Source organism: Callorhinus ursinus, unplaced genomic scaffold (assembly GCF_003265705.2).
Source record: "Callorhinus ursinus isolate GAN/ISIS: 27379988/994484 unplaced genomic scaffold, GSC_fseal_2.0 scaffold72, whole genome shotgun sequence".
Lineage (NCBI taxonomy): Eukaryota > Metazoa > Chordata > Mammalia > Carnivora > Otariidae > Callorhinus > Callorhinus ursinus.
The window spans coordinates 5,696,005-5,704,672 of NW_027397134.1; the positions used below are offsets into that span (position 1 = coordinate 5,696,005).

General features: G+C 44.8%; 2 pseudogenes; both read left to right on the forward strand.

Annotated features, from left to right (window-relative positions):
* Positions 1–3,675: 3,675 nt before the first annotated feature.
* LOC112813174 (large ribosomal subunit protein bL20m pseudogene) lies at positions 3,676–4,368 on the forward strand (annotated as a pseudogene).
* Positions 4,369–6,906: 2,538 nt separating this feature from the next.
* Positions 6,907–7,676, forward strand: LOC112813207 (heterogeneous nuclear ribonucleoprotein A1-like 2; annotated as a pseudogene).
* The last annotated feature ends 992 nt before the right edge of the window (positions 7,677–8,668 follow it).

An 8,668-nucleotide genomic window follows, 5' to 3' on the forward strand; every position in this document is an offset into this window, starting at 1 on the left:
AAGTCAAATCAACAAGGGGAATCAGCATGTATAATTTGAGCTCAGTAGATTTTTTGGTGGTAAAGCAGAGGCTGTTTAGATTGAAATTGGGGCACCTGGGTGGCTCAGTCTTGGTTTTGGCTTGGGTCCTGATCTCATGGGTTGTGGTTCCTGATGTTATGGGTTGTGGGATCGAGCCCTGCGTTGGGCTCTGCACTCAGCGGGGCGTCTGCTTGAAGAGTCTCTCCCTCCACCTGTCCCCCCCCCAACTTGTTCTCTCTCTCAAATAAGTAAATAAATATTTTTTGAAAAAGGAGGGGTGCCTGTGTGGCTCAGTGAGTTAAACATCTGCCTTTGGCTCAGGTCATGATCCCAGGGGCCTGGGATTGAGCCCCAGATCAGGCTCCCTGCTTGTGGGGAGCCTGCTTCTCCCTCTCCTCCTTCCACCTTCTCCCCAACCCCTGCTCATGCTCTTTCTCTCACTCTCACTCAAATTAAAAAAAAAAAAAAAAATCTAAAAATAAATAAATAAAAGCGCCATGCTTTTGGGTATTAGGTCATTGAACACAAGGAATTTATCCCTTTTCTGCTGCTGTCTTCCTAGCAGTTTTTCTTCAAGGTCTCCCAACACTCCCCCCTGACCTGCAACAGCCCCTGAGGCCAAGGAAAGGAGTGGAGAGGCTGATGTCCCCTTGTTCGTTCAAGGACAGCTTCTTCAGAGACCCAGAACTGTTGGATCAAGAAGGTTTCCCTGGATACCCCCCACCCCCACCCACTGCAGCAGACACCCAAGGAGCAGCCCACCCGGTCCACCTGTACTGATCCCTACCCCCAGGACAGTACTTCAAACCAGATCTGGGCATGTATATAAAATATAAAAAGACTGAAAGGTAGGGCGCCTGGGTGGCTCAGTTGGTTAAGCGACTGTCTTCAGCTCAGGTCATGATCCTGGAGTCCTGGGATTGAGTCCCGGGATTGAGTCCCGGGATCGAGTCCCGCATCGGGCTCCCTGCTCAGCAGGGAGTCTGCTTCTCCCTCTGACCCTCCCCCCTCTCATGTGCTCTCTCTCTCTCATTCTTTCTCTCAAATAAATAAATAAATAAATAAATCTTAAAAAAAAAAAAAACAACTGAAAGGTAGAAAGAGGCCGACTGATTAGGTAACTCAGGGTACAGGTAACAACATAATGGTGAGTTCCCTGGGGTCTTTTTGCCTCATATACTCCAGACTTGGAGCTGAAAATGTTGGCAACTAGAAAATGCCTATGGGCACAGACAAAAAAAAAAAAAAAAAAAAAAGCCCCAACAAAAGCCTGTGGTCTCTAGCCAAAGGACCAGGAAAGCGGAGCCTCTCAGAAAAGAATGGACAATAGCTATTCTACTCCAGCCAAGCACCATAGATAACTGTGGCTACACCCCCACCAGCAGAGGCTGAATGGGGAGCCTAGACTTCCATCTTCGGCGATTGTAATAAAGCCCCTCAACCTCCCCACCGTCAGAGAAGGTCAAGTAGGGAGCTAGGACTTCCATCTCCATCAGGAGGTAACCAAGCTCACCCTCTTCACCCCCACAGTATCATGGGGACCACGTGGGGAGCCTGATTTTCACCTACCTGGCAGGATCAAGGCTCCCTAGCCCTTCCCACTGGGCTGGTGTCAGAGGAGATTTAGTGGACAGTCAGAACTCTCAACCTTTGACCAGCAATAACAAGGCCAACCCCCCCGCAAATCTGTGGTATCAATGGAGGCCAGTGGGGGGCAGTAATGGGGCACTCTTACCCCTCCCAACTAGGGAGGCGTAAACAGAGTCCTTATGGGGAGCCAGAACTCCCACCTCCACCCAGTACTAGTGAGGAGGACCCCCTCAGGTAGTGACAGAGGCTAGTGAGTGGGAAACCTGGCTTTCCCCTTAAGTGGCAGTAATCACTAGAAATTAGCTAAAACAGAAGTTCTCAATAAGATTCAGGGTCTTTTATAATACCCAAAATGTCAAAGTTCCAATGAAACTTGCCATACCAAGAACCAGGAAGATCTCAAATGGAATTAAAAAAAAAACAAAACACAAAACTGATCAATATATACCAACACAAAATGGCAGAGATGTTAGAATTACCTGACAAAGACTAAAATATTTTAAAGGCAATCATCATAAAAATGTTTCAGTGAATAATTACAAACACGTTTGAAACAAATGAAGAAAATAGTAAGTCCTCACAATGAAATAGAAAGTCCTAGCAAATCCAGGGGCACTTGGGTGGCTCAGTTGGTTCAGCACCTCTTGATTTCTTTTTTTAAAATTTTTAAAAATTTATTTATTTATTGGACAGACAGACACAGCAAGAGAGGGAACACTAGGAGGGGGCATGGGGGAGGGAGAAGCAGGCTTCCGGCCGAGCAGAGAGCCTGATGTGGGGCTCAATCCGAGGACCCTGGGATCATGACCTGAGCCAAAGGCAGTTGCTTAACCAACAGAGCCACCCAGGCGCCCCAGCATCTCTTGATTTCAACTCAGGTCATGAGGTTGGGGTTGCATCAGGCTCCACACTTGGGGGGGTGTGTCTGCTTGGGATTCTTTCTCCCTCTTTCCATCCCCCCTCTTGCATGTGTGAGCACACTCTCAAATAAATAAATCTTTAAGAAAGAAAAACCAAATGAATATTTTAGAACTAAAAAACACTAACAAAAATTTTTAAAAAACCACAACAAAAACTCAGTGCATGGGCTTGCAGCAGAATGGAGGGACAGAGGCAACAGTAAACTTGAAGATAGAACAATAGAAATGACCCAATCTGAAAGAAATGTACTGTATCTTGATAGAAACTGTCTTGCTTATTCAGGCTGTTATAACAAAATACCACAGACTGGGTACTTTATAAACAATAGATATTTATTTTCTACAGTTTTGGACTCTGGTAAACCAAGATCAAGATGTCAGTTTGGTCAAGGTCAAGTGAAGGCATCTTCTGGGTTTCCCACTTTCAGTTGTGTCCTCACCTGGTGGAAGGGGCTGGGGAGCTCTCTGGAGCCTCCTTTATAAGGCACTAATCCCATTCATGAGGGCTCCACCCTCATAATTTAAGCAGATCCCCAAAGCCCCACCTCCTAGTACCATCATCTTTGGGGGTTAGTACTTCAATATATGAATTTTGGGGGACACGTTCAGACCATAGCAGAAATGTACTGTTACTGTATCAATGTCAATACCATTGTCATATTGCATAGTTTTGCAAGATGTTACCATTAGGGGAAACTGGCTTCTCTGTACTATAATTTCTTGCAGAATGTGCATGTGAATCTACAAGTATTTCAAAATCAAAATGTTTTATAAAAAAAACTCATGGGGCGCCTGGGTGGCTCAGTCGGTTAAGCATCTGCCTTCGGCTCAGGTCATGATCCTGGAGTCCTGAGATTGAGCCCTGCATCGGGCTCCCTGCTCCGCGGAGAGCCTGCTTCTCTCTCTCCCTCAGCCTGCCGTTCTGCCTATCTGCTATCTCTCTGTCAAATAAATAAAATCTTAAAAAAAAAAAATAAAAATGAAAATAATTTTAAATAAATAAATAGGTAGATAAAAATCTCATTCCAGGGGCGCCTGGCTGGCTCAGTCTCTTGATCTCAGGGGTCGTGAGTTCGAGCCCCACGTTCGGCATAGAGATCACTTAAAAAAAATAAATAATAAAGGAGAAGCCGGCCCGCGGGCGCCATGGTCTTCCTCACGGCGCAGCTCTGGCTGCGGAGCCGCCTCACTGACCGCTACTGGCGGGTCCAGGAGGTGCTGCAGCAGGCGCGGCACTTCCGGGGAAGGAAGACTCGGTGCTACAAGCTGGCGGTGAGAACTGTGACCAGAGCGCTTGTGAAATGCACAAAAGCGCGAAGACTGAAGAGGAGGAACATGAGGACACTCTGGATTAATCGAATTACAGCTGCCTCCCAGGAACACGGCCTGAAGTACCCAGCATTCATTGTCAATTTAATTAAGCGCCAGGTGGAGCTCAACAGGAAAGTACTTGCGGATCTAGCCATCTATGAACCAAAGACTTTTAAATCTTTGGCTGCTTTGGCCAAAAGGAGGCGACAGGAAGGATTTGCTGCTGCCCTGGGGGATGGGAAAGAGCCCGAAGGCATATTTTCCAGAGTGGTGCAGGATCACTGAGCGGGATTCCAACACTGCCTGCCCTTTGCTTTTGAGTATCTTAGGAAAAGGTTTTTTTTTCCTCCGCGATGATCACAGTAGTAAAAGTAGGGTCTAAGAATTATTTGTCAACACTGTGTGTTCAACAATTATTAATTTGCATTTTAGTAACAGGTTTAAGAGGCCCCTTTTTCCCTCACTGGGACAGATCTAGAAATCTTACAGACTGTACAAATAAAGCTCATGTGGTGTTCAAAAAAAAAATAAATAAAAATAAAGATTTTTTAAAAGATTTCATTCTTTATTAAAAAGGAAATCTCATTCCGGACAGATTTGAGCCAGCTTTCTGTCCCCTCATTCAGTTGCCTCTGGAATAAACCCTTTCCTTGATGCATTAAGAAAAAAATCTCATTCTGGCTACTGTGTAGAGTTGGACTGCAGGGAGCAATAGGGCCTGTGGGTAGATCACTCTTCTGCAAGTCTTTCATTTTAAAGAGGTCATGTGACTTTCTAAGGGTCACGGGGTCAAGTAAGTGAAATGGCTGGGCTATTACACCCAGATTGTCCAACAATTTTCCAGGATGACTTTTTATGAATCCTATGCCTTCCAAAGAATACTGGAACAATGTGGGTTCTGAAGGGTAACAATGGAACTCTGTTGCTAGTAAGTGAATCCAGAGCTAAGGTGGAGGGGGATGTGAGGAATGCAAAAGGCATTTAACCCCATTCAGCAAATACAAGTTTTGTCACATTGTTGTGGGAGCTTTAACATCTGAGTGATTTGCAGCATGCAGTCCTGTGAAGAAATTCCAAGAGTCCCTGCTGAGATTTTCATTTTTGTGACTTTGAAGCTGGGGCCAAAAACACTGGCAAAAACTTGTTTGGCAAAGCAGATTTTTTGCTGTTCATAAAATTACTTCTCAGGTAGAGCAAGTTTTTGGCTATTTCTGTCCATAATTGTTATCAATTTTGTTTTCTTATTTACACTCTGTGGTAGGTTGAATTATTACCTATTTGTTCCAGTTCTTCATACCCCCCTGTATTACATTCATGTTCTTTTCCTTGTGGCTTTGTGATTCTTCCAACTATGGGTAGAATATTTTCCCCTGCTCTGTTGATGTTGAGGTCGGCCATATGACTTGCTTTGGTCAACAGAGCATGGAATGATGTGAGGAGAGCAGAGGCCTTCAATGTTCTTTTTTTTTTTTTTTAAGATTTTATTTATTTATTCATGAGAGACACAGAGAGAGAGACAGAGAGAGAGGCAGAGGAGAAGCAGGCTCCCAAGGAGCAGGGAGCCCGATGCGGGACTCGATCCCAGGACTCTGAGAGCATGACCTGAGCCGAAGGCAGACGCTTAACCATCTGAGCCACCCAGGTGCCTGGCCTTCAATGTTCTTGTGTGGTTTGGCTTGGCTCTCTTGCTCTGGGGAGCTATTGGTGCAAGGAGTGTGAGAGATACTTGACCACACTAGAACCTAAACTACAGCCGAACCCATCTGACCTGAAGTCTGAAGCAGAGCCACTGAACTGAGCCTACACTAGATCAGCCAAACCACAGTTGACCTATATAGATCCAAGAGCAGGATAGTAAATGCTCACTGTTGCTCTCCCTTGAATTTAGGGTGGTTTGTTATGCAGCAATATTGCAACAATAGCTTACTAATACACACTAGGAATGCTCATCTAATTTAGGTTTTATACACAGAATGTATTCTATTAAACTTTATTATTTTTACGATTTGTCTTTCCAAAGCAGTTCTTTCAAAATGTGTAACTTGATCTTGCTAAAAATCTTATTAACATTCTGAGGTGGCCGGTTCTCTAAAAGAAAGTTTCCTCTGAGTTCTGGAGTTAACAGATGTATCACTTATTTTTATCACACCCACCTGGAGAATCACAGGGAAATGGCAAAATCTGCTAAATGAGAAGGTAGTCTCTTACTTCGAAAGTTCTTTTTCTTCCAAGGCCAAGAAGACATACCAAGACTTTGACATCTTTGTTCTAATGATGTGCATATATGTTCATACTCCTTAATTTGGAAAAGAACCTAGTCTGGCCATTGCCTTCCTGAAGCAGAGGACCCAGACCATTCCTGCTCTCCTCCAGTAGACTGCGCTATCTTTCTGAATCCCTACTGGTGCAGAAATTCTCCAGTTAGGGCCACCTGGGTGGCTCAGTCATTAAGCATCTGCCTTCAGCTCAGGTCATGATCCCAGGGTCCTGGGATTGAGTCCCGCAGGGAGCCTGCTTCTCCCTCTCCCACTCCCCCTGCTTGTGTTCCCTCTCTCGCTGTCTCTCTCTGTCAAATAAATAAATAAAATCTTTTAAAAAAAAATTCCCCAGTTATGCTTCTACAATGGTCTACTCTACAGCAATGGAAAGCAATGACCCATATCTACGTATATCAACCTGAGTAGGTCTCAAAAATAAAATGTCAGTTGAGAATAACCAAGATGCTAAATGACACATACTCAGTAGACGATTGGTGTACTTTAAAAACAAAATACAGGGGCGCCTGGGTGGTTCAGTCGGTTAAGCATCGGACTCTTGATCTCAGTTCAGGTCTTGATCTCAAGGTTGAGAGTTCGGCCTCTGCCCGCATTGGGCTCCATGCTGGGTGTGGAGCCTACTTAGAAATAAAAAGTAAAAACAATAAAACCAAATACATATCCTTTCTGTCTGTGGATGCGGGCAAGTAAGCATTGTTCAAGTTTCTCCTCCTGCTGGCATGCCTAAGTCAGTCTCCCAAAGATTCTGAGCAGCTGCAGAACTCTTCGTGGAAGCTTTGAAACAATTGATGAGTCTGAGGAGCCATTTTGAGCAAGGCAGAATGCTCATGGACTCTGTGGTAATGAGAGATCCAAACACTAAGTGCTTCAGGGGAGGGTGGATTGGAGAGTCGTGGAACCGAAGAGAAGATTCTCAAAGACCTGGTGCCCACTTTACCTGACATTAAAGATGCTGAAGAACATCACTTAAGAGATTATTTTGAACAGTATGGGAAAATTGAAGTCATTGAAACCATGGCTGACGGAGGCGGTGGCAGGAAGAGAGTCTTTGCTTTTGGGACCTTGGATGACCACGACTGCCTGGACAAACTCATTCAGAAACACCACTCAATGAATGGCCACAACTGTGAAGTGAGGAAAGCCCTATCTAGCAAGAGACAGCTACTGCTTTGTCCAGCCAAAGAGGTGGAAGTGACACTGGAAACTTTGGTGGTGGTCATGGAAGTGGTTTTGATGGGAATGACAACTTTGGTCATGGCGTAGTTAGTGGCTGAGGTGACTGTGGTGGCAGCCATGGTGGTGGTTGCATGTGATGGCAATGGGGATGGCTGTAATGGATTTGGTAATAATGGAAGCCACCATGGAGATAGCAGAAGCTATGATGATTTTTAGCAACTACAACAATCAATCTTCAAATTCTGGACCCAGGAAAGGAAAACACTTTGAAGGCAAAAGCTCTGGGCCCTATGGTGTTGGAGGCCAATACTCTGCCAAACCACAAAACCAAGGTGGCTATGGTGGTTCTGGCAGTAGCTATGGCAGTGGCAGAAGGCTTTGATTACTGCCAGGAAATAAAGCTTAGCAAGAGAGCAGAGCCAGACAGGTAACAGGGAAGCTACAATAGATTTATTTGTGAACTCAGCCAAACACCATGGTGGCAGAACCTAACTGCTACAAAGAAGACAAGTTTTAGACAATATTCATGTGTATGGGCAAAAGACACAAGGACTGTATTTGTGACTAATTGTATAATAGGTTTTTTTGGTTTCTGTTCTGTATAAAGTTGAAGCATTCCAATAAAAAGCCTTAATACAGGGCGCCTGGGTGGCTCGGTTAAGCGACTGCCTTCGGCTCGGGTCATGATCCTGGAGTCCCGGGATCGAGTCCCATATCGGGCTCCCTGCTCAGCAGGGAGTCTGCTTCTCCCTCTGACCCTCTTCCCTCCCGTGCTCTCTATCTCTCATTCTCTCTCTCTCAAATAAATAAATATTTTTTTAAAAAGTCTTAATACAGATTTTTTTTTGCACCCATACTGTTGATTGCTAAATGTAATAGTCTGATCATGATGCTGAATAAATGTGTCTTAAAACCAATATAGGTGCACATGGCTGGCTCAGTGAGTAGAGCATGTGACTCTTGACCTTGGGGTCATGAGTTCAAGCCCTACACTGGGCATAGAGCTTACTAAACAAAACAGTATAAAAATAATAATTGTAAGTTGCTTATGGAGAGAGAGACAGAGACAGACAGAGAGGAGGAAGGGCACTGAGGGACAAACACTAACCTTCCAATAGGGGCTATCTCCAGGGAATGGAGCCAGGGATGATCATCTGTTGGGACCTTGGTGATATCTATAATGTTTTCTTTCTTTTAAACCTGACTGGAGGGGCGCCTGGGTGGCTCAGGCGGATCATCTGTTGGGACCTTGGTGATATCTGTAATGTTTTCTTTCTTTTAAACCTGACTGGAGGGGCGCCTGGGTGGCTCTGATCATCTGTTGGGACTGATCATCTGTTGGGACCTTGGTGATATCTGTAATGTTTTCTTTCT